Source organism: Lissotriton vulgaris, chromosome 4_1, assembly GCF_964263255.1.
Source record: "Lissotriton vulgaris chromosome 4_1, aLisVul1.2, whole genome shotgun sequence".
Classification (NCBI taxonomy): domain Eukaryota; kingdom Metazoa; phylum Chordata; class Amphibia; order Caudata; family Salamandridae; genus Lissotriton; species Lissotriton vulgaris.
Genome location: NC_141691.1, coordinates 1,155,983,775 through 1,156,009,385, shown reverse-complemented (window position 1 = coordinate 1,156,009,385; position 25,611 = coordinate 1,155,983,775).

Below are 25,611 nucleotides of genomic sequence, written 5' to 3'. Positions count from 1 at the left end.
GTATAGCTGTTTCTTCACTCTTCCACATAGACACAGAGTAGCTACAATATCACTTTCCCGGAAAGTACAGATCTTCACCTGAAATGTCAGAGGGCTGGAAGACCCGAGTAAACGCCACCAAGCATTAGCATACTTACACAGACAACAAGCCCAGATTGTGCTGCTGCAAGAGACGCATATCAATCCCGCTCATACTAACACATTCGCAAGCAAATGAGCAGAACACAGAATATTTTCTCCTTACTCATCGTACTCCAGGGGGATGGCTATACTTATCAAAAGCACATCCCCTTTGCTCTCGCTGGGTCTGCACAAGAACAACATGGGTGGTACTGTCTAGTGTGGGTAGGCTGAGCAGGAATTCTGTTACCTTAGCCTGTTCCTCTGGCCCTAATGTTAATTCCCGGACTTCTTTAATATGCTCTGGGAAAAAAGATTATGGAGATGGGATCTAACCACCTAATATGGGATGGAGATTCTTAATGTTGGTCTTAACCCTCCTGTGGATAGATATAATCCAGCCACTTATCATTACAATGGTTCATATAAAGCACTACAGGGCATAACAACAAATAATGGGTTATTAGATGCTTGGCACCATCACAACCCACATACTAATGAAGGTACACACTATACCATGCAGTTTGCATCTTTTGGGCCTGATTGGACAATTTTCTACTTACGCGTGGTCTAGGCCCCTTTATTACTGCTGTCACGCAACTGGCAAGAACTTATTCCGACCACGTTTCCATAAAATTAGCCTAACACCCCCATGGTATGATGTCCTGCGCAGGATCAGGAGACTGCAACCTTTAGCACTGCTCGATGCAGTGTTCCAAGATGAACTAGGACAGGAAATTCAGGAGTTTTTTCAGAAAAATAAAGGCTCTGTAGATAGAGTTGAAACAGTCTGGGAGGCCTTCAAGGTCACAAACGGGGGCTTCTGCATTTCTAAGAGCTCAAGAGGCTTGCGGGATAAACAGGGCACACTGAAAAAAATTGAAAGATGAGCTCAAGATATTGGAGTTGCGACTTGCTACTGGTACTGATGGACAGGTCCGACACGAGCTCCGAAACAAACTAACTGACTATACCACCACTGCTGAACATGCAGCGAAATTCAGAGGCAAACACTGGGTAGCCTGAAAATATGCTAAAGGGGAACTTCCGGGGAAGGCATTGGCCAAGACCATACGAAGATTCCGCCTCTCCAATCACGTATTAGAAATTACAGGTCCTGGGGGCGTCCTTTACAAAGATACCACTGACATACTCCACACCTTCTCAACACACTATTCCTCGCTGTACACATCACAAAGACATTACAGCCTCCATCTCGACAGCTATTTGGATGACGTGGCATTGGGGTGGCTAAGTGACACACAACAGGAGTTCCTGGGGGCTCCCTTCGAGGTGGATGAGATGCGAGAAGCCATAATGCACACAAAGTCAGGCAAGACCCCCGGTCTCGACGGGCTCCCCATAGAATTCTATAAATCATACACAGACTATTTTGCCCCTATCCGCAAAGAGGTATACGAGGACTCTCTAGAAGCTGGCACCCTTCCCCCATCCATGCCCGAGACACTCATTACATCCCTGCTTAAGCCTGGAAAACCAGCTATCCAATGTGACTCTTACAGACCGCTTTCTCTTATTAACTGCAACACTAAAATCCTTGCCAAAGTTATAGCCAGTAGACTGAACTTGCTTATGGACAAGTTGGCTCTCCCTGATCAAGCAGGATACATCCTCAGTAGAGCTACTACACACAATATTTACACTTTTTTCTCTATTCTCCATAATATCGAACCAGACCTGCCACTCGCGGCAGTGTTTTTAGATTCCACTAATGCGCTTGATTCTGTGGAATGGGATTACTTAATAGGAATCTTACACCGGTGGGTTTTTCTCCAGTGTTTCTCACATGAATTAGGTTACTCTATCGTGACTCCCTATGGCCAAAGTCCTAATTAATGGTCATTTATCCCCAGCTTTGAATATTTCTACACTCAACAGGGGTGCCCTCTCTCCCCTCTGCTCTTCGCCCTAGCGATAGCGCTAGCGATAGAGCCATTGGCATACAAATTACAACAGCACCATCAGGACAAAGCATTGTGCTGTAATCTCTGTCAGATATTACTATCTCTTTATGCAGATGACATCACCTTATATATCTAAGAACCACAGATCAACATAAACCACATCTTACGAGAATTTATAGTTTTTGGGAAATTATTGGGATTCACATAAACTGGGGAAAGTCACAAATATTCCCTCTCACCTCTGGTGCCATACCATTTCCCCTGGATTTCCCACTTGAATGGTGTCACACTGACATGCGCTACCTGGGGATTCTCATCACCAAAGCTAAAGAAGAACTTATGCGACTAAACTATGGTGAAGCTTTAGATCACATCACGGATAATGTCACTTGATGGATTTCACTACCTCTCTCCCTGGTGGGGCGCACCTCCCTGATCAATATGGTGGTCCTCCCACAATTTCTATATCTCTTCCTCAACATACATTGCAATCCCGGACGGCATTTTTTTAAAGCATTACGGACAGAAATGATCAGGCTTATATGTGGAGGCAAACAGCCATTATTACAATTGAGCATACTCACCAGGCCTTACTCTCTGGGAAGCTTTGATATTCCAAATTTTGAACTCTATTATATATGTCCCCAGCGCATTATGCTTATTATTGGTTCCGCCCTCCCGTATATGCCACAGGTTGCGGCAAAACACTGGCCCGCTGATCCTGTACCATTAGAGGGAGTATTTCACGACACTCTCCAACCATGAGATAAGGCACCGACCACAGTCACATGCACAGTCAATGCCTGGAACCGTATTTTAAACTTATTACAATGCCCCATTCTCTACTCCCTGCTAGTGCCACTGTCATACCATCCCCACATGGAGCTACTGCAGGAAAAGGGGTTCCATAAGTTCCTAGAATAGACCAACATCACAACATGGGGTGACCTTTATCATGATGGACAGTTTCGGACACTCAATCCGGTATTCAAGGAGAGCCAGCCATCCCCTCTCGACATTTTCCTCTATGTGCAGCTTTGTCAGGGTCCATCACCCCTACATTTCCCCACAAGCCCCCACTCTGGCCCCCCTATAATTGATGCTGCAAGCGCCTTCTCCAGAACATTTGGTCTCCATACTCTATCACACCATACACAGGACACCGGAAACAACACCATGCCCCTCTCGAGCGCACTGGAACCCGGAACTAGGCTACGAGCTCGCAGACGAACAATGGCAGTATTGTTGTATGCAAACGGAGCACATCTCAGCGAGTAATAGATTGCTTATCACACAATATACATTGTTGCACAGTTTGTATTACACTCCAGAAAAAATGCACAAGTACAAGTTGAGAGACTCAGATAGGTGCGGCAGATGTGGTGCCCTGAAGGCAGATTTCCTCCATTTAGTCTGGGAATGTCCCGAAGTGTATGAATACTCGGAACAAGTATTCAACGCCCTAGATCAGATGACAATGTTGACTCTGGAACATAATCCCCTGGTTGCTTTATTTGGCTACGCAGAACTTATTGCTGGACCATATCGTAGGTACCTCGCCACTGCCTTGCTCATGGCCAAGCACCGAGTTGCCTGCAGGTGGAGCAGATGGCGAGCACCGAAATTTAAGAATTGGCTCACTTACTTAATATGTTGCCAGGAGCAACTAATTATGCAGAATTACTTACCCCGGCCACACAACCCAAAGATATATGGGACCCTCTAAAAAGTTACCACCTCACACACCCTTCAGATGAGTCTGTTGCCGCCCCATTGGTATTGACGCCATAACTACAGATCTCCAGAAGCCCACATGATGCACGCACCCCACAACTTGGACTCCTTTCTCACCCCACCCTCCATCACACCAAGGAATTGAAGCTAAGAGCTATGCACTCGTAACATGTTCTTCTCGCTCAGAAATATAACATAGCTAACGCTCATGACAAATGTGCAGGAGTGAATGACTTCCTAGTTATGTAATATTGTAAAATGTGGGTATAATGCTTTGGGATACTAGAGGGAAGGCTAAAATTACTTTACAGACTCAGATGATATTTTCCTATGCCATGAGCTACTTCTGTGAAGAAGGAAGAACATTTGTCTTTTGGTAAACACATGACTAATTATACACATTTGATACTGTGATTGTATTGTCTCATTGTGAAAAAAACAATATATATTTTTTTTTAAAGTACGCGGTTTTCAAGTTAAGTCTCCGGGGGTTTAGGTCATTACTGGGATAGGGTCTGACTACAGTAGGTAATGCACCACCAGTGGCACGGGAGCGGGTGGGTGCAGAGGTCACTAGACTCAATGTAGACTGGGCGCACCACTAAGAGCTACGGAAGTACTAGCTGTCCAGGGACATAGGCACTGGGAGTTAAGATCAGCACTGGAGGATCCACCAACTAGCACAGAGACTGCACCACCACCCGCCCTTGGGCTGCTCAGTGCAGAGTGCAAAGGAGGCATCTGAAGCCCCTTTGACGCCAATGGAGATCCTCAGTTGGGGAAAACGGCTGAAGGCTCGGCTCCGAAGGCTTGTTCGAGCAATTCAACAATGGGAGAGGTAAGTTGAATAGTGGGGGGATGCTGCAAAACCATTGGATGGGCACACCAAGGCTTGGGGGCTGCAGGTGCAGGGTTGATCTTTTGGAGTCAGGTTTTCTCACCAGATCCGGTCGGGGGAATCCTTCAGGTTGAGGTTAAAGGTGCCATGGGGAAGGTCAGGAGAGGTCATCCAACACACAATCCCAGGTCAGGATCACTGGGAGACCTTACTGGATCAGAGGGTCACATGGGCTCAGACAGTGGGCCTTGGGTGCAGAGTAGTGCAAGTGTCACGGATCCACCTGGATCCAGAGTCCTTGTGCTGGTTTCTTTCTGGACAAATCCAGTGTCCATGGGAGACAAGATTCTTTGTTGAAGACAGCACAGGTTCTTGAAGGTTGCTAGGTGTGGGCCACTCCAATTTCTTAAAGCAGGGTGACTGGAGGATAGGCCTAATCACCAGACACTACACCCAACACTGTATATCCAGCAATGGACGGTCACCAAAAACGTTATCACTCCCTCGTGGACCTCACTTGAGGGCATATTACCAACAACCAGCGATAATTTTTGTCTCTAACTTGTTTAGAGACAAAAATTATCGCCGCACATCGGCGATTTTTATCGCAGATAAACCTTGCTATTAGCAAGGTTTATCGCAAATGCGATAAAAAACGGCCGCAATGCATGAATATCGCTGAAAAGTCAGCGATATTCATGCATTATCGAGCAAATGCTCTTAGCCATGTTATCCACCTCCCATTGGATAACATGGCTAAGAACTGCTCAGGGCAGGTGTTAGCTTTTGGAGATATTCGCGCTTAGCGCGAATATCTCCAAAAGTTGGTAATAGGAGATAGCGATGTTAGGGACTGTTTCCAGTCGCTAACATCTTGGCACGCCCACTTTGCATGTCATTAGTGATAAATATCACTGACATGCAAAGCGGGCCCAAGATGGTCGCTATCTCCTATTAGCTGTCGCTAACTGGTGTTAGCGACAGCTTGGTAATAGGGAGATAATTTTATCTCCGCCTTCTTGGCTTTTAAAGCCAAAAAAGCGGAGATAAACCCCCTTGATAATATGCCCCTAGATCCCTAGGCTATGGTGTATCCAAATTCTAAAATTGTTTATACCATCATGATACACCCAGTTCAGTTCATGAAGCTTTATTCAGTACAAAAGAATTGACCATAAAAGCACATATTAAAGATACATGTACAGAAAACATTAACATTTTGTAAAAAGGTGTGGTACAATACAGACCAATATGCTAAAATATCATACTTTTACGTATACTGATAGATTTGATTAAGAACATGGCAGTATAAAAACAAATATCAGCAGATTTCATATTGAGAATAAGACCATTAGCCGCATCCACTGTACGTACCCCATATTTGACAAATAGAGGCTTTAACTATAGAATTCGATAGTTCTGGTACAGTTTGCATAAAAGTAAAAAGTGCAGGGTGCTCTGTTTCGATATACCATCACACTGACACGGTCGTTTAGGGTGTTGCTTGATGTTGGGCAAAGCCACTAACTCATGCACAATTCCGAACCTGAGTCTGGTTAGAACAAATTTGTGCGAAGTCCTCGTTACCAGCACAAGGTAGGGTGGAAAACCTTCAGTGAGAGAGTATTTACTGTAAAAGGAAACAGTTGTCATGTACCGACTTGAAGAAGTCCTCTTGTTTGCCATGTTGTCCATGAAGATTGCTTTCATTTCAGATTTCGGTATAGCAAATGCAGCCTCCGGGTTGGCCAAAACATCAAGATTAAAGATTTGTGAATAACAATCTACAACATATCTTATCCACGGGATCTTCCTATACATGTCCAGGGAAAGACAATCTGCAATTATAGATCTGTTTAAAGTCTTTTCATCCTCGAGCCAGATCGAAAGCCATAACATTAGTGGTCTTAAAGCTAAAAGATCATTCAAATAGTTAATGGCTAGTTCCCGATGGGTCAGTACAGTGGCGGCTGAAGAAGGCAGACATAAGAGTTTTTTTTAAAGTAATTTTCCTCGAGCTGCAATTTATGGGCACTACTGTGGCCCCAGATGGACGCCCCATAAAATGCAATACTGTCACATCTTGCTTGGTAGATTTGCAGCATATCTCTTGTCCGTCTATCCCCAATTTTAGCCGCAAATTTAAAAATACCATGGGCACTTTTTGCCATTTTATTACTGACATTATTAAATTCATTAGACCACTTTCTATCATGGGAAAAGGTTATTCCAAGATAACAGAAAGAATCAACTGATTGCACCTTATTACCATCAATGAAAAAGGCAGTGGGCTCTTCTTGTTTTCTGCTCCACACGTCATGGTATGTGTCTTATCCTTATTGATGGGTAGTTTCCTGTCCCTAATAAACAGTGAAAATCTATCCATCAGTCTTTGCAGTGCCAGGGGGGTCCTAGAAAGAAGCACGGCGTCATCAGCATATAATAACACCGGCAATGACACATCTTTCAGCCTAGGAGCATCTGCTTGAACTCCTTTTAAAATTACATCAATCTCATTGATAAATAAAATAAACAATAACGGAGCTAAAGCACAACCTTGCCTTATGCCACATCGTACACTAAATTTGGGGGTACATTCTCCCTTGGTTCCAAAGCGCACACAGGTTTGCAGTTTTTGGTACAACCTAGCAAGGAAGAAAATAATACCCTCAGGGGCACCCATCCGCAGCAAAGTGGGCCATAAGATTCCGTGATCAACCATATCAAAGGCGCTGCTTAAATCAGCAAAACATAAATATAAGGAGCTACCTTTGGCTTCAACATACTTCCCAATTATGAGGTCAAGATTCAAACATTGGTCCAAAGTGCCCCTACCTTTCCTAAAACCAAACTGACATTCGGACAAAATAGCCTTATCTTCAACCCACTCCTCGAGCCTGGCTAACATGACTCTGCTCATAACCATTATAGAGGAGTCCAAAAGGGAAATAGGGAGATAATTCTTTGATTCAGACTGATTGCCTTTTTTGAAAATGGGGATAATGATTGATTCCCCCCATGTTGTCGGAGCTTCAGTGCTTTATAAACGTCTATTGGAACCCCGTCGGGTCCTTGGGCTTTTCCCCCCTTGCTTGCACGAATTCCTATCTCGACCTCGCCCACAGTAAAGTTTAGAGGTAATATGGGCCAATTACATGGGGTGGTGGCTAAACAACTGTTTGAACCGAATATATTGGAAAAATGCGTTACCCAACAATCACTAGGAACATTAGAGCTCAATACCGGGGAATTATCGTCTCTCAGGAAGGGAGAATTAACCGTAGCCCAGAATAAAGTATTATTATAAATCTCTGCCGCTTGGTCTAATGTTTCCCGTGCTTCCTGCTGTAACTCTCTTTTCCTCTTTTTTAATGCTGATTGGTATTCTGCTCTTCGTTCGATTATTAAAGTAGTGTTCCTGGGTTTTATGGCCAAGACCTTCTTTAGCTCCGGTAGTAGCCTGGTGCAAGTATGGTCGAACCAACCATGTCCATGGCTATTTTTATCTCTAATTGGTCTAGTACACCTTGCGTCAATTAATATCTTAATATTTTTAAAAGCAGTTAAAACACATTCAGACTCAGTGTTGTTTTCAAGGATTAATGAGATGTCAGTTAAACAATCAGAAACAATGTAACTAATTAATTCATCTGCTCTACCCCAAACCCATTTAACTCTAACACCATTGGGTCTGTGGGGTTCTATGTTGGTGATGGTATGGCCCACAGCTACAGGGCTCTTGCTCCATAATGCACATTCTAAAACAATATAGTTGTGGTCACTCAATGATGTAACTTCAATCCGGGGGGGCTTCTCAAAAGGGAGTGATAGTTGATGACACAATAACATGATCTATCACCGAGCTTGTCCTCCAGTTTTTAAAAGTAGGGATGGTCATCCCATTAACATCTTTGGCAAAGCCCAAAATTTCAAGGTCATAATTACTAATAAATTTATACAGGATTTCTCCGTAGCCATTATGCCTAAAGTGGAGGTCTACTTCACCTACATTGTTAACAACCCCACAAGCTTTCTGAAAGGTCAATTCACATAAAGGAATATTAAAATCTCCTAGCCATATAAAATCAAAAGAAACATTACATTGGTCCGTTAATTCATCAATAGCACTTGCTAAGTTTTTAACAATGGATATCCTACTATCATCAAAAATATTATTATAGTAGCTAATTAGGAGGACGTGTCGGCCTTGATCATTGCGGAGCCACAGTAACTGCGCATAAGGTCCCACATTTGAGTATTTCACAATCCTAATATTTTTGCTAATCAAGACCAGGATTAAAAGACCACCTTTTGCTCTCCCTGATGCAGAGCTAACTGCCTGTAGGTTAAACGTAACAAACCCCTCAAAATGTACATTTCCTGGCACCAAGTTTCCTGGAAACACAAAATATCATGGATGTTAATAAAATTCTTTCAACACAAGGTGTCCTGTTTGGACTTTAGCCCAGCAACATTCCAGCTTACAATCGAAATGCTGATCGGTATATTAGTACTGGTATTATGGGGAGGAACAGTATTACCTACAGAATCCTCATTCATGCTGTCCCCTAGAGCTCCAGGGCTAATACATCTTTCTACACTTTGGATCTCCACCATATTAGATTCGGTGTCAGGAGGTGAAACACACGCAATAGGGACCTGGACAGTAGTCTGCTGACACAAGGCACTAACCCCTGTCCAAGCAAGTCAGTCATTGGAGTCCAAAGAGCTTAGTGCCTGGAATCTGTTCTGGACAAGGATCCCAAACCCCAAAAAATGGTTAGGTCGGAGATTTCTATTTCCTGGTTTATGAGGGTTTTTTTAATTAGATGGCTATAAAAGAAACCAAGAGGACGTACACTTATTCTGTCTTCCCCGGGGATTAAGGATCCAGCCCTTAATAAAGCTGTGGCCGCATCTTGGTGGTGTTTAAAATTAATGATAACACAATCACCCCTACATGTTTTGCTAGACGTACCTATCCAGTCAACCCTTCTGGTGGTTAAAATTTGGTCTGAATAAGTAATTGGAAAGCCACAGTTATTATGTAGCCAAGTGACCGTTCTGTTTTTTAATGAATCATGAGATTCCAGTTGGGGTCTAGCTGGGTCGGTCTCATAAAGAGGGACATTCGTCAAAACGGCCACATAGGGGGCACAGGCTGGTGGTAGATTCACAGGGCGTTTCCGTCTAGTTGGTTTCGGTGAACCCTGCTCATTAACATTTGGTTTAATCTGACGGGAACTGGAAGTTAGGTTTGTAGGTAATGGGACCGGCATTGCTGATTCAGTTACTATTCCTCCCCCAGTGGGTGGATATACAGGTAGTATGGGAGGAACTAGGTCGACATTGATGGGCCTCGACTTTCCAACCAAGGCTATCTGCGTGTCAAGCAACCCACCTAATCGATTTACTTCAAATGAAAGCTGATCCAGCTTGTCCACCAAGGGTTTAATAATCTTATCAACCTTAGAATCTAAGATGCTTATTAAAAGATCAAACTGGTCAGAATTCATGAAGGGAGGGCATTCTTAGTAGTAGAATCCTCAACCCCAGAAGAGATTTTAGTTACAATCTCTCCTCTTTTTTTGTTGCGAGTACAGTACCCCCCTCGTGTAGTGGGAGCTTTCCTGCAGGCTCTCAATGCTCTAGGGGCCGGTGAGAAGATGGGCAGGCGAAACACTGGGGGATGCACAAGAAACAGCAGAAATTGAAATATCTGGGCAAATTTCAGTTTGGGCTATAGTTCCTTCAGAAATATCGAGGTTGACAAGATCTGGTTGATCATCCGTGAGTGCTATAATATTAGGATCAGGGAGGGTGGGACAATTAATAGGAGGATTCTCCTTCCCTAGCGACATCCTTCGCTCCTTATTTATTTGGCTAACCACTTTCACTAGATAATTATCCATAGTGGCTGTTACAGAGCGTTTTTTTGGAGCCTTTTGTTTGGACATTGTGTATTGGGATACTCAAAGAGACCAACTACAAATACAGACGATTAAAAATATGAAGATAAATATCTAGGAGACAAAGCTTTTCATGTATTTCAACTGAACTGGGTTAGAATAAAAGCAGTAATGAATTAATAAAAGTCCTTAGTATACAAGGCAAGACAGTCACAGTTCCAATGTGGAATAAGTTTGTTAATCACACTTAGCACATGAAAGTACCTCGACAGTGGAAATCAAAGGGGGGTGGCCCAGCCCAGCCCTGGACAGTCCCGGACTGTCACAGACTTTCCACCCTTAGTCCGGGCTTCGTCATGTTTTTTTCTTCTCATTATGCCATCCCCTGGACAGTATACAGATTTGATTCAATACTAGGTTTACAAATATTTCTAAATAGTTTCAAAACAGACAGAATGCGGCTGACCACCGTTCAGCACATCAGTTTCAAAGTAAGAAAAAGGTTAAAGAGTCTGTGCAACAGCTTCCGGAGTTCGCCGCACTTCCACTTCACTGGAAACCAGATAAGTAAATTTGTATAAGAGGGAAGGTGCAACAGAATAAAGTCAGTGAGCTCCAAGTGTATCCACAATATCTTTTATTATAGTTGAAGTAAAAAATTGGACATCAGCCAATGCGTTTCGTTCCACAGCTGAAACTTCATCAAGACTGAAAAAATATGCAAATAAAACAACACTAAATCACACTGAACATTTAGACCAACAAGTAAAAATTACGTACAACACATATATATCTATAAGCTAAAAAGAAAAGTTCTATAACAATCACAGAAGTGCTCAAATACATTGATATGAAAGCTACATAACAGATTCTAATATCCATACATATATATGTATCTCCCAAGAGATATTACCGACTGGTGGTCGACAGTAGGTAGTTATAGTTAGTACCTATTTTCCATAAGAAATTCACAACATTCTATTCCCAATACCTTTGGCGCCGGTTAAAGAATGTTCGCAAAATCTTCAAAACCTTTAGCCAGCTCCGGTCTGCTCCTATCCTGAAAGTCTCGGGTGATTCATCAAGAGGGGGACGAGAAAAAAGTTTGGCAAAGAGGTAGTCCTTGGTTCAGACTTGTGCCTTTTTGTTAAATGGTGTAAATCTGTTCAGTAGTTTTTTAGATATTAAAGGAAAAAAAAAAAAATATATATATATATATATATATATATATATATATATATATATATAATGGGGGAGCCTTACCACACATCTCATCGTGAGATCTAATTGGCTGTCAGCACTTCATCCAAGAAGTGTTGGCAGTCATCTTGGGACCAATATACATGATAGCACGTCATTAAAAGCATTGCAGTTAGTAGTAGGTTTTAAGACTTTAGTTACATTATAAATCATTTTTGATAGTACCATACTATCAAAAGAGAGAGTAGTGGAGTCTAGGAACAACGCTAGATCCTCAATTGTTCCCGAGGTGGCAGCTATCCCAACCGCTCTCGAATATACATTAATCAGTGTTACTTTTGCATCACACGGCCATTCCAGAGATACACACTGGAAATCTGCTGAATTAGTTTCCAGATATGTAGCCCTACAACCGAGATTGGAACCCACCCAAATCAAAAGGCCCCCAGATGGTCGACCCTTTCCACTCCATTTTGCCTGGATTTCAAAGGTAGCATATCCTGCACGGGGGTATTTATCCCTGGCCCACGTTTCTTGAAATAGGCATATGTCATGCCCTTCAATAAGTTCCCCCCACTCAGGAGAATCTAATTTATTAGCCAGCCCGGCGACATTCCAGGAGAGTATGGATATTACTCCAGGAACCTCCGACGTGTCAGTGGTAGCTAGTGTCAGAGAGCACTTACGTAGGCCGGATTCGCCTAGCTGGGTAGAGGGGGGTATGACTGATGGCACTAACTTTGTTTTCGGCATAACCTCAGAGGAGAGGTTGTCCTTATCACTCGGATCTAGTTTAAACTTATAAGGGTTGTTGGTTTTAACCTTGGTAGGCTTGAATGTTAAAGATGCCCTACCCTTGTGCCTGTCTTCCCCTGCAGTTTGATTATAATTCCCCAGCTGATGTTGTAGTGGGGGAGGAACAAATCGGCCCAATTGGGATTTTAGTGTGATAAGAGCTGGTTGGCCCAAGGGATAGGTGAAACGACTGGATAGGTCAGGTACTGGTGGAGTGGTAGTGGGCCTATGTGGAAGTCAGTCCACTTCCTCGAGGCACCCATATCTGTTAAAAGTCGGCGCCTCGGTCCACCCACCATGTGTGTCTGACCAATAATTAGGTAACCCTCCCCGGCCACCGTTTCTCTCCGGGATCCAGCTCCAATTCCCTTCCCAAGTTCGGATATGAATGAGGTGGGTAGAAATAAGTAAGGGGTCTAGATGCTATAGGTGAATTTGCACTATTGTAATTCCAGGAGTATATGGCATGCGCAGTGTTGGGATTCTCAAATGAGACAATTACGCAACTGCCACGAATGGACTTATGTGAGGTGCTTACCCAGGGGACCCTGCGCACCATGAGGATTTTACTTCTCAGATGGTTCGGTATTGGCCTGTTGACATTAAGCCAGTGGATTACTTTGTTCTTTAGTGAACCAAAGTCTTCCTGCTGGTGGTAAGTCAGTTCTGTGACCCCTGTCAGTACAACTACATAGGGTCTTACCTCAGGGGGAAGATCGACATAACCCCTGTGGCGATTTTTATTAGTGTTTACTCTCTGGGTGGTAGGGTAGTTGTAATTATTACCAGTGGCCCTCGGGGTGGCCAATTCTGTCAAGGGTGATACAGGTTGGCCTGCCGCGGCTGGCGGGGGTGGTAAATTGTCAACCGCCGGCTGATTTATAGCCACCGTTGCCCTGTTGGCAGAAGTATGTGTAGTAACCTTGTGCCGAGGTTTTGGAATAGGTTTGGCATTCGGGGCAACAATAGAGGTAGCAGCAGCCGGTGTTATAGCAACAGGTAATGATGTGGTATTAATAGTTCCCGGGGGTTTACCCTTCGGGGAAACCGAGGGGATAGTAGCAGCTGATGTTTTAACAACAGGTAGTAGTGTGGTGTTAGTCGTTTCCTGTAAACAAACTAGTTTATTGTCGTGCATGCTTATAGTTGCTAGATTCAAAATACTTTTTTCCGTCTCCAGCAGCTGTGTCTCTATGCGTGAAAGTCTCACTTCAAGGGGGGTTAGCAGTTTTTTAAGTGTTTCCCACACAATTGTTAAAAATTCCACATCCTTCCCTTTTATAGTACAAAGTGGAACCCCACTAGTTTCACTTTCTATAACAAGATTATCATTTTCATGTGTACCTGCCGATTGTACAAAGCTGGGTTCTGATCTTAGTTCAGGTGGGTGTGTAGTACTCGCTGGAAAGGGATCTGGGGGTGCCTGGAGTGGTGCCTTGATGGATAACTGAGCCTTCGCTATCTTGGCTTTTTTTCTTGAGTATGCCGATGTAATATTACGCTTCCTTTTGTTATATAGCCCTTTTTGTGGGGTATGGGAATTCCCACTGCCCGGTTCCATGGATTTAGGGATTGGCACCGTTTCTAGTGGGCTCCCCTCAACCTCCTTCTCCGGCCCGGCTGCCCCACCCAATGAGAATCTTAAGGAATTAATGGATGCAAGTGGAGACCCCCCCTTAAGTATAGGTATCGGGAGTGCTAGTGGCTGGTGGATGTCTGCCTGTGTTACAATCAAGGTAGGAGCAGGACCAGTTGGGCGATCAGGTGTTTTAGCGAAGGCAATAGGCCCTAAAGAGGATTTTTTTGGCTGCAGCTAGCTCCTGTGATAGCCTCCTTGCTGCATCTAGTTCGATGGACTCTATGTTGCATTTTAGAAATCTCCGTATCAATGGCTGGGTGGGTCCTGGTGATAAAGTCAAACTAGTGTACCGTTTTTCAGCTTGGTCTTAGCTGCCCTGATTCTATACTCATGGGTTGACATAGTGCTTGGTCAGGGTGTTCAATAGACAGTGCGGATATTATAGAGGGATAGGGCCAGGGAGAATGGCCCAGTCCAGTCTCTCCCAGCCTCTAACGGCCTCAAACGGCCCGCTCTTTGCCCGGTCTTCGCCCCGAGCTCCGCCCCGCACGCGTCCCGCGGTGCGCGTTACCAGGGGCGCTTATGAATGATGGGGAGGCGTGGCACTGGGAGGGGGCTCGGCTCGGGCGGGAAGAGGAACCAGCTGTTGATGTACGCAGGTATGCTGGTCCTCACAGTCCCGCTCGCCGCGCCTCTCACCTCCTCTGCAGCCAGGAAACCAATTCACTCCGCCCAGGGGTCCAGGAGAAATCAGGGACCTTGCAATGCTACTCCAGTAGCGAGGAACAGGATACAGTTGGCAGAAGTCTCTCTCGAGCGGCACCCCGCCGTTTGAGGCCGTTAGAGGCTGGGAGAGACTGGACTGGGCCATTCTCCCTGGCCCTATCCCTCTACAATATCCGCACTGTCTATTGAACACCCTGACCAAGCACTATGTCAACCAGTGAGTATAGAATCAGGGCAGCTAAGACCAAGCTGAAAAACGGTACACTAGATGACTTTATCACCCGGACCCACACAGCCATTGATACGGAGATTGCTAAAATGCAACATAGAGTATCCATCGAACTAGATGCAGCAAGGAGGCTATCACAGGAGCTAGCTGCAGCCAAAAAATCCTCCTTAGGGCCTATTGCCTTCGCTAAAACACCTGATCGCCCAACTGGTCCTGCTCCTACCTTGATTGTAACACAGGCAGACATCCACCAGCCACTAGCACTCCCAATACCTATACTTAAGGGGGGGTCTCCACTTGCATCCATTAATTCCTTAAGATTCTCATTGGGTGGGGCAGCCGGGCCGGAGAAGGAGGTTGAGGGGAGCCCACTGGAAACGGTGCCAATCCCTAAATCAAGGGAACCGGGCAGTGGGAATTCCCATACCCCACAAAAAGGGCTATATAACAAAAGGAAGCGTAATATTACATCAGCATACTCAAGAAAAAAAGCCAAGATAGCGAAGGCTCAGTTATCCACCAAGGCACCACTCCAGGCACCCCCAGATCCCTTTCCAGCGAGTACTACACACCCTCCAGAACTAAGATCAGAACCCAGCTTTGTACAATCGGCAGGTACACATGAAAATGATAATCTTGTTATAGAAAGTGAAACTAGTGGGGTTCCACTTTTTACTATAAAAGGGAAGGATGTGGAATTTTTAACAATTGTGTGGGAAACACCTAAAAAACTGCTAACCCCCCTTGAAGTGAGACTTTCACGCATAGAGACACAGCTGCTGGAGACGGAAAAAAGTATTTTGAATCTAGCAACTATTAGCATGCACGACAATAAACCAGCTTGTTTACAGGAAACCACTAACACCACACTACTACCTGTTGTTAAAACATCAGCTGCTACTATCCCCTCGGTTGCCCGAAGGTTAAACCCCCGGGAACTATTAATACCACATCATTACCTGTTGCTATAACACCGGCTGCTGCTACCCCTATTGGTGCCCCGAATGCCAAACCTATTCCAAAACCTTGGCACAAGGTTACTACACATACTTCTGCCAACAGGGCAACGGTGGCTATAAATCAGCCGGCGGTTGACAATTTACCACCCCCGCCAGCCGCGGCAGGCCAACCTGTATCACCCTTGACAGAATCGGCCATCCCGAGGGCCACTGGTAATAATAACAACTACCCTACCACCCAGAGAGTAAACACTAATAAAAATCGCCACAGGGGTTATGTCGATCTTCCCCCTGAGGTAAGACCCTATGTAGTTGTACTGACAGGGGTCACGGAACTGACTTACCACCAGCAGGAAGACTTTGGTTCACTAAAGAACAAAGTAATCCACTGGCTTAATGTCAACAGGCCAATACCGAACCATCTGAGGAGTAAAATCCTCATGGTGCGCAGGGTCCCCTGGGTAGGCACCTCACATAAGTCCATTCGTGGCGATTGCGTAATTGTCTCATTTGAGTATCCCAACACTGCGCATGCAATATACTCCTGGAATTACAATAGTGCAAATTCACCTATAGCATCTAGACCCCTTACTTATTTCTACCCACCTCATTCATATCCGAACTTGGGAGGGAATTGGAGCTGGATTCCGGAGAGAAACGGTGGCCGGGGAGGGTTACCTAATTATTGGTCAGACACACATGGTGGGTGGACCGGGGCACCAACTTTTAATAGATATGGGTGCCTCGAGGAAGTGGACTGACTTCCACATAGGCCCACTACCACTCCACCAGTACCTGACCTATCCAGTCGTTTCATCTATCCCTTGGGCCAACCAGCTCTTATCACACTAAAATCCCAATTGGGCCGATTTGTTCCTCCCCCACTACAACATCAGCTGGGGAATTATAATCAAACTGCAGGGGAAGACAGGCACAAGGGTAGGGCATCTTTAACATTCAAGCCTACCAAGGTTAAAACCAACAACCCTTATAAGTTTAAACTAGATCCGAGTAATAAGGACAACCTCTCCTCTGAGGTTATGCCGAAAACAAAGTTAGTGCCATCAGTCATACCCCCCTCTACCCAGCTAGGCGAATCTGGCCTACGTAAGTGCTCTCTGACACTAGCTACCACTGACACGTCGGAGGTTCCTGGAGTAATATCCATACTCTCCTGGAATGTCGCCGGGCTGGCTAATAAATTAGATTCTCCTGAGTGGGGGGAACTTATTGAAGGGCATGACATATGCCTATTTCAAGAAGCGTGGGCCAGGGATAAATACCCCCGTGCAGGATATGCTACCTTTGAAATCCAGGCAAAATGGGGTGGAAAGGGTCGACCATCTGGGGGCCTTTTGATTTGGGTGGGTTCCCATCTCGGTTGTAGGGCTACATATCTGGAAACTAATTCAGCAGATTTCCAGTGTGTATCTCTGGAATGGCCGTGTGGTGCAAAAGTAACACTGATTAATGTATATTCGAGAGCGGTTGGGATAGCTGCCACCTCGGGAACAATCGAGGATCTAGCGTTGTTCCTAGACTCCACTACTCTCTGCTCTTCTGTAATTGTTGGCGGAGACTTTAATACCCAGTACGACCCTCTCCCGGACCATCTGGCAGGTGTAACAAGTGAAGAGGATGAACTTTGGAACATCCCCACCTTGGTGGGCCCCCCCATAAAGGCTTGGACACCACTCGCCACCCAAATAACATCTTTCACGCTCTGCCACTCGCTGAGGGCTTGCAATGGGCGAATCAAAGGGGATATCCCACCAAAATATACCTTCAACAGACCTGGATATGAGTCACGTATTGACTACATCCTGGTCTCAGCGAGGGATTGGGACAAAGTGAGGGACTTTGGAATAATTCCCAGGTCCGACAGTGACCATAATCTACTTTCATTGAGATTTGAGATCCAGGGGTCACACACGGCCCTGGTAGAAGAAAATTTAGCACATCAGGTAGATCTAGCACTATCCAGCAATAGACGTAGAATTAAATGGGCAAAATTGCTGGAAAACCCGTCCAACATTCAAAGGCTGTATGCGCTAGTCGTCCCTGCCCCAGAAAAGGTTGAGGGTTGCATGCACCACCCAGTCGATGACAAGGAGCCCTCCGCTTTAGAAAAAGCTGAGGTATCTATTCCTTTGCTTCCTAATTCCGCACAGCTCAATGCGCTTGGTGCTATTCACTCTGACCTATGCACCAACCTGGCAGAAGTGCTGAACCCTGTGGCTAGGCCGAAGAAGCCTAAGCAGAAAAGAGTCACGTGGTTCAACGCTTCCTGCAGGAGAGCAAAAGCCACATTACTAGAGTCCCTTAAATACGAGATACCCCAAGTAAGATCAGGGAAAAGCGACTGGCTTATAAGTCAACCCTCCGCAGTGCCAAAATAGAATGGGATGAGGGAAACTGGTCCGAAATGACAGCCGCCCTTGCATCACGAGATGCCCGAACTTTCTGGCAAATCGTTAAGCACGGCTCAGCTGAACCTCTAGCGGCAGTAGAAGCAAACATAGCACCCTTTGTCTGGGAGGAACATTTTAAAAATCTATATAAAGCACATAACAGGGACCAACTGGTGACCCCATCAGAAGACATAATGCACCAACCCATCGAAAGCGTAGCTCCCATGGATGGATTCACCGTGGTGGAAGTTACTACTGCAATCACGGCCCTGGCTGCTGGAAAGGCGCCAGGGCTCGATAGGCTCCCTGGGGACCTATACAAACACGAAGTCAAAATTTGGGCCCCGTACTTTAGGGTGCTGTTTAACTCAATCTTGAATGGCATGCCAATCCCCCCAACTTGGCTGGGGGCAGAGATAGTCCCAATCTTTAAGAAGGGATCACCTCTGCTCCCAGTCAACTATAGGCCAATAAGCCTGATAGACGTGTCACAAAAACTGTTTGCCAGGCTGTTGCTGAACCGCCTGCTGGATTGGATGAGGGAACGTAATATCCTGAGTCCTTTCCAAGCTGGCTTTAGGGAGAAGGTCTCAACCACAGACCAGGTCTTCCGGCTTGTCCTCATTTTCTGGAAAACGGTGCAGCTGGAGGGTGGCAGCCTCTACACTGTATTCGTGGACCTGAGGGCGGCCTTTGACCTGGTCCCCCGGAAAAAGCTTTGGGAGGTGCTGGCCAAATTGGGTGTCCCTGAGGGTTTGTTGGAGATGATTGTTCGTCTTCACAGTGCCAATTTTGCACAGGTGAGGTGTGGCAAGATGGGGGCACTGTCTAATAGGTTCCCCGTTGACAGGGGGGTAAGACAGGGTTGTGTGCTTGCACCAACCCTGTTTTGCCTCTACGTCAACGGGGTTATCTCTCATCTAAACAGGGTCGCTAACTCTGACGCTCCCAAATTAGCTGGTGTCAGGGTGCGGCTGTCATGTTCGCCGATGACACCCTGCTGCTTTCAAAGTCTGCAACGGGCATCCAGCATGTCCTTGATGGTTTTGCGGACTTCTGTGAGGACCATGGTCTAGAAATCAACACCTTAAAGACCAAATTCATGGTCTTCAACCCCCCCATCAAAATGCCACTTCAGCCCCAAAATTGGACAGAGCAGGCTTGAGAGGGTGAAAACTTTTGAGTATCTTGGTGTCATGCTAAACGATAGATTGTCCTGGAACACGCATCAGGAGAAAGCACTCCTTAAATTGATCCAATACTCGGGGGCATCATGAATCTTCTGGCGAATAACAAATCATCGATCAGGCCCATAGGTCCTCCGATACAGATCTACATGATACAGGCAAGGGGGGCTGCCATGTATGGGTGTGAACTTTGGGGCCATGTAGGAACATTAGATCTGGTGAAAGAGGAGAACAAATTTATTCGAAGGGTTGTAGGACTCCCCTCTAGTACGCCAATTGTCCCTCTTAGGTTGGACCTGGGGCTACGACCACTAGACGAAGAACTGGCTTTTCGCCCTCTGGCTTACTGGCGCAGGCTGTGGGCAACCCCGGAACTGGCCAGCTACAGACAGGGATTACAGGAGGTGCTCGCCATGCCCAATGCTGGGAAAATTAAGTTGCTTAAATTTATTAAATCAGAACTGGAGGGTCTGGGACTTTCGAAGATGTGGTCTGATCCCTTAGCTGCTTGCCCACTTATTCCCAAAAAGAAATTAGCTAAGGCATATCATGACAGTAAACTAATGGAACTTTTTAACCACCAAAAACCTGGTTCATTGACAGATTCCTTCATATGCTTTAAGGACACTTACAACTTTGAACCAACTCTAGATAAAATGCATCCCCCTTCGCTCAGGAAACTATATTTGCAGTGGAGACATGGGTCTCTCCCTATTGGAGCATTCACAAGCAAATGGAGCGAACAATCGGCCAGTATCTGCCCAGCATGTAGAACGTCTGACGAATCTGAACTTCACATACTTTTTTTCTGTCCGGCTTACCGAGAGATTCGTAAGAAATGGATAGTTCCACTATGCAGAAATCTGGGATTTGTGGAGTGTTTGGCTGCCCTCAGAGTTTTGAAATCTAATTTGACTGACTATATGGTGTTTGCAGTGGCCAAATACCTGGGTGCTATCTGGTGTCTGAGAAGAAAATGTCTCAGGGCTGGCAACTGACCTTAATGCACCATGGACACGATATTGTAACAAGGAACTCTGTCTTTTAACGATAATGTTTGATTTCATATTGCATAAATTTCTATTTAAAAAAATAAATAAATTCTAAATGAATGTTCTAAACGTCTTTTATGGTAAAAATGTTACCGAAATAAAGATTTTTGAAATGAAATGAATGATAGTACCATACTCATTTTAGGAATTGTGGTGTGTTCTAAGGTGCTTTTACCATGTGAGAAAGCCTTCTGCTGGGATATCATGAATCATGTTCGAGAGAAAACAATTTTCTCATGCTTTTCCCATAGAGGTTTGGAAGGTGATCTATAAGCTAAACTGAGAGCATATTTTCTGTAAATTCACATTATCTTTCTCAGTCATGTGAGAATGAAGTCTGGCATTCTCAGTAAAACATGTACATCCAACCATTGATTCCTTTGTGTTCTACTGCAGCTTCCCAGAGTGTTCTAAAGAACAACTAGATTGCTAACATCCTTACTTATGACAAAAGTATAGAGCACCTGAAGCCATCTTGGTTGGAATAAAGTGGTAACTCTTAAAACTTTTAATTTAAAAAGGAAAAAAATGAGGAGGTTAATTTTGCCATAGTATGATTAGTGCTGCAGAAAGAATATTTAGGGCACATTTTGAGTGACTTCTCAAATCCTCTTCTATTTCTTTAAAAAAAAACTTCTGACATGCAGACTGAAACATGTAATTTCAATAGCAGCAGCAGGCTTCCATGGTGAGCAGTAGGTTTACTACAGTGATCTAATAGGCAACTAGAGTGCTAACATTCAGAATCAGTGGCAAATGTGTGACACATCTGAATGCCTTCTTGATAGAACCACAGTAAAAAACTGAAAGTATTTCCTACTGAAGAGACTGTAGTAAATGAGGAAATTAGGAAACTTCATGAAAAACAAGTCTCCCAAAATGGCCGCCAGAGACAAAAGAGCCCAAATGTAGCACAAATATCACCCAGATGTAGCCCAAGTATAACCCAATGACAGAATGTCCCAGAGTATTTTAAAGAACAACTAGAGTGCAAACAGTCTTACTTATGACAGAAGTATGGAACACCTGAAGCCATCTTGATTGGAATTTAAAGGTAACACTTAAAACATTTAATTTGCAAAGGAACATAGAAATTATAATTAGTGCTGCAGAAAGAAAAATCTGGGCACATTTTCACTTCTCAAATCCTCTTCTATCTGAATGCCCTCTTGATTGAACCAAAGTAAACAAGCATTGAAAATGCATTATGTATCGCCCTTGTTTAAGTTAAAACAATTTTGTTTGTAATTAGGTGGCTTTTTAGCTTTGCTTTTATTAGTGTTTTTTAAACTTTCATGTACATAACATGCATATGTATGCATATATGTATATGTATATATATGCATACATTTATTTTGTATTTATATAGATATGCAGATTATAAATATGTTTATATATGTATGTATATATATATATATTCACTGAAAAAAACATAAGTTTCAGAGACGTTATAGTTAGGAATTAGCATTTAAAGAACCTTTGAAATTCACTGAAAAGAACATAGGTTTCATGAGTGTTATAGTTAGCTGGACATTTCACTCGTACAAAACCATAGAAATTCCTCCGTTATTTTTAGTTGTGCTAACTATAGCTCGCACACCCACAATGCACTGATGATGATGTCACATATTATCACGACATGGTCAGTGACATCACTGATGCCATCACTGATGACATCTCAAATGACGTCACTGATGACATCACTGATGACATCATCCAGTGAATGTGGTTTTATTTGAAATTAAATATCTATTATATATGTATATATGACTGTCTGGATGGAGGATTTAGTAGCTGTCTGACTGTTTGTTGATATATGGGTTAGTAACCACACTATGTGAGTGTGTGTATCACTATCTCTGTTGTTGTACAACCAGCTGCATCAATTGGTCACTAACTACACGAGTGTCTATATTACTTATTGATTAGTTGGCTGAGTATTTTTAAGCAAGACTGAGTGTATCTGTGTTTGGGTAGGGGAGTTGTAACTTTATGCATAGATGTATGAGTGGTTGATCGTCTAGGAATATGGGTTTAGGAGTGTTTATGGAAACAGTTATTTAGGTGTCTGAGTGTGTTTATGTGTGTGTTGGTAAGTTAATATATGCGTCAGGGGTACATCTCCAATAAAGTAGAAAAATAAAAGGCATTGTATATGAGAGTTGGTGTATATAAATAAGTATACGTAAGAGTCAGTGATTGTGAGAGTAACTGTATGAATGAGTGTATCATTGTAATAGTGATTTTTTAGCATAGTAACTGATTTACTATGTGAATGTATAAATCAGGTGTTGTGTTTATCCCTGTGTAGGTAAGTAAATATAAGTGTGATTGATTCTTTTCATGAGTGAGTAGCATCACTGCATATCCAACTAGGATGACAACTGCTGTGTCAATGTCTATATAGGTGTATGAGTACATTTGATAGTGTTACCATTGCTCAGTGACTGCATGTATAAGTGATTCAGTGGGTAAATGGACAGTTGGTTGTGTAGACTTAGGAATCAGTGAGTGTGTATGTAGTAAATGGTATGTGTGTGTCACTGCTTTCAAATATGGTACTCTGTATTTTACAGTGAGTGATCAAAGGTTATACTAGTGTGTGATTAGGTGTATCAGATTGTCATGTGGATGATGTAATCAGTGATGTGATCCTTAATGTCATTTGAGATGTCATCAGTGATGTCATCAGTGATGTCATTGACCATGTCATGAATTATGTAATATGTGACATCATCAGCAGTGCATTGTGGGCACTCGATTTATAGTTAGCACAAGTGAGGAATTTCTATGGTTTTGTACGTGAGAAATGTCCAGCTAACTATAACATTCATGAAACTTATGGTTTTTTCAGTGAATTTCAAAGGTTTTTTAAATGCTCATACCTAACTATAACGTCTCTGTAACTTATATTTTTTTCAGTGAATTCCAAAGGTTTTTTAAATGCTAATTTCTAACTATTACGTCTTTGAAACCTATGTTTTTTTCAGTGAATTTCAAAGGTTTTTTAAATGCTAATTATTAAGTGAATAGTAGTTATACCTTTATTTTGTATGGAATTTCTGAAGTTTATTAACTGTTGAATAGTAAATATTTTATTTATTAAAGAACATTATATATTTTTCTGAAAATTGTAAAACAATTTAAATAAATGTAAAACTGAAACATTTGTAAATGTTTTTTTTTGTATTTTAATATATTTATATTATTTTCTTTTTTAATTCTTTTGTTCAAAATTGGGGAGTTGCGCACCCAAAGCGTACCTACCGCCGCGGGTCAGTTAATTCTAGTATGGTGAGCGATAAGTCCGTGTTTTCTTTCAGTTACGTCATATACGTTCAATGTTATGTGGTGTGCGCGACCGGTATGCAACCGGTCCGTCACTCTTGCTCCCAGGCATTCGATACACATGCGTATTACGGTAGGTGACACTTATGCGGTTGCGGGCCCCACGTGCCATCATATACATGCTGGAGCGCGCTGGGTGCGCGATTCCCATGAACATTTTTATGTTCTAAAATGATATGTACGTGTCTTTAATGTACATTTAAGGGAAAAATATTATCTCAGGTATTCATAAAAATAATATATTTCTACTTGTAATAAACTTATATAATTTTTAAGTATATGTTCACGAAGTTGCGTCGGATGCGCACTTCGTGAGCACGATGTGCGGATCCCATGTGACCTAAAAAAAAATTATTTGATTGGTTCATAACATTTCCCACTGTAACTATTGAAGGACCCCACCCATTTTAATTATTCTGTTTGGAGCAGTTGATGAGAGACATGTCTTCTTCTTCCAGAGCTGGTTTTTGAATTTTTTTTGTGTTTTTAAAAAATTGCATTGGAGAAATGGCATCTGGTTCGCAAGCTCCTTATCATTCTTCAGATAAAGATATCTTGTAGGAAGATCCAGGCAAGCAGAGACCTGAATCAGTGGTATGAAAATGTATTATATTTCCTGCTCGAGAAAAAAAGGTAAACTCAAGAAAAGTCACATGCTTGCTGTGTGACAGGGTTCTGTCGCAAGGCAGTGACAAGAAATAATCCTGTGGAACAGCGAGTATGTATAAACATCTGCCGACCATTCACCCGAAGAATCTGGCACAAGAAGAAATGAGCTGTGCAGCAAGCATGAGCGGATTTTGCGGATTGGCAATCCGCGAATTTTGCGGATTTGCGGATTCGCAATCCGCAAAATCCGCGAATTCCCGCGAATTTGCGGATTTTTTTTTTTTTTGTGTTCGCCCGTGTTTCTGCCAGTTCGCGAGGGTTTTTACAATTTCGCAATTTGCGAACTTACCTGTCGGGTCGCAAGTTTTGCGAACTTGTTGTTTCTACGTGTCCAGCCTGTTTGGGACACTCTTCTTCATCACTGCCACTCTCTGTCACCACTGCCACTCTCTGACTACTCATGCCACCCTCTGGCCCACCCATGCCACCCTCTGTTTCATCACTACACCCTCTGGTTGTCCAGTGTACATTATTTTCGGCAAAGCAAAGCACACCTTCCCTGCCTCAAGTGACCTGAATTAATTTGGGGCTGATTAATGTGTCACAGAATATTTTTTTAGCTGGCACCTGCTTCCTTAGTGCGCCCTGATTAGTGATCTTTTGCACTTGCTAAGTGCTTTCATTGTTGCAAAATTAGTTACAACACCTGCCCTGCCCCAACTGACAATAATGAATTAGGGGCTGATTAATGGATTTTAACTTCCAGCCTGGCTCCTGCTTGTCTCCCTTAGCTGTAATTCAGGACCTTTGTGGCATATTGTAACTATTCTGAGGTTCAGAGCAGGGTCACATAATAGTTTCAACTGGCAACTGAACTCTGGAGGGGCCCCTCAGGAAGCACTACAGGAAATGGCTACTAATGATGTGCCTGAACTTTTGAACCTGGTAAGTAGTTACTTTCAGTTTTGCCAAGATCGTATTTCTGCAATG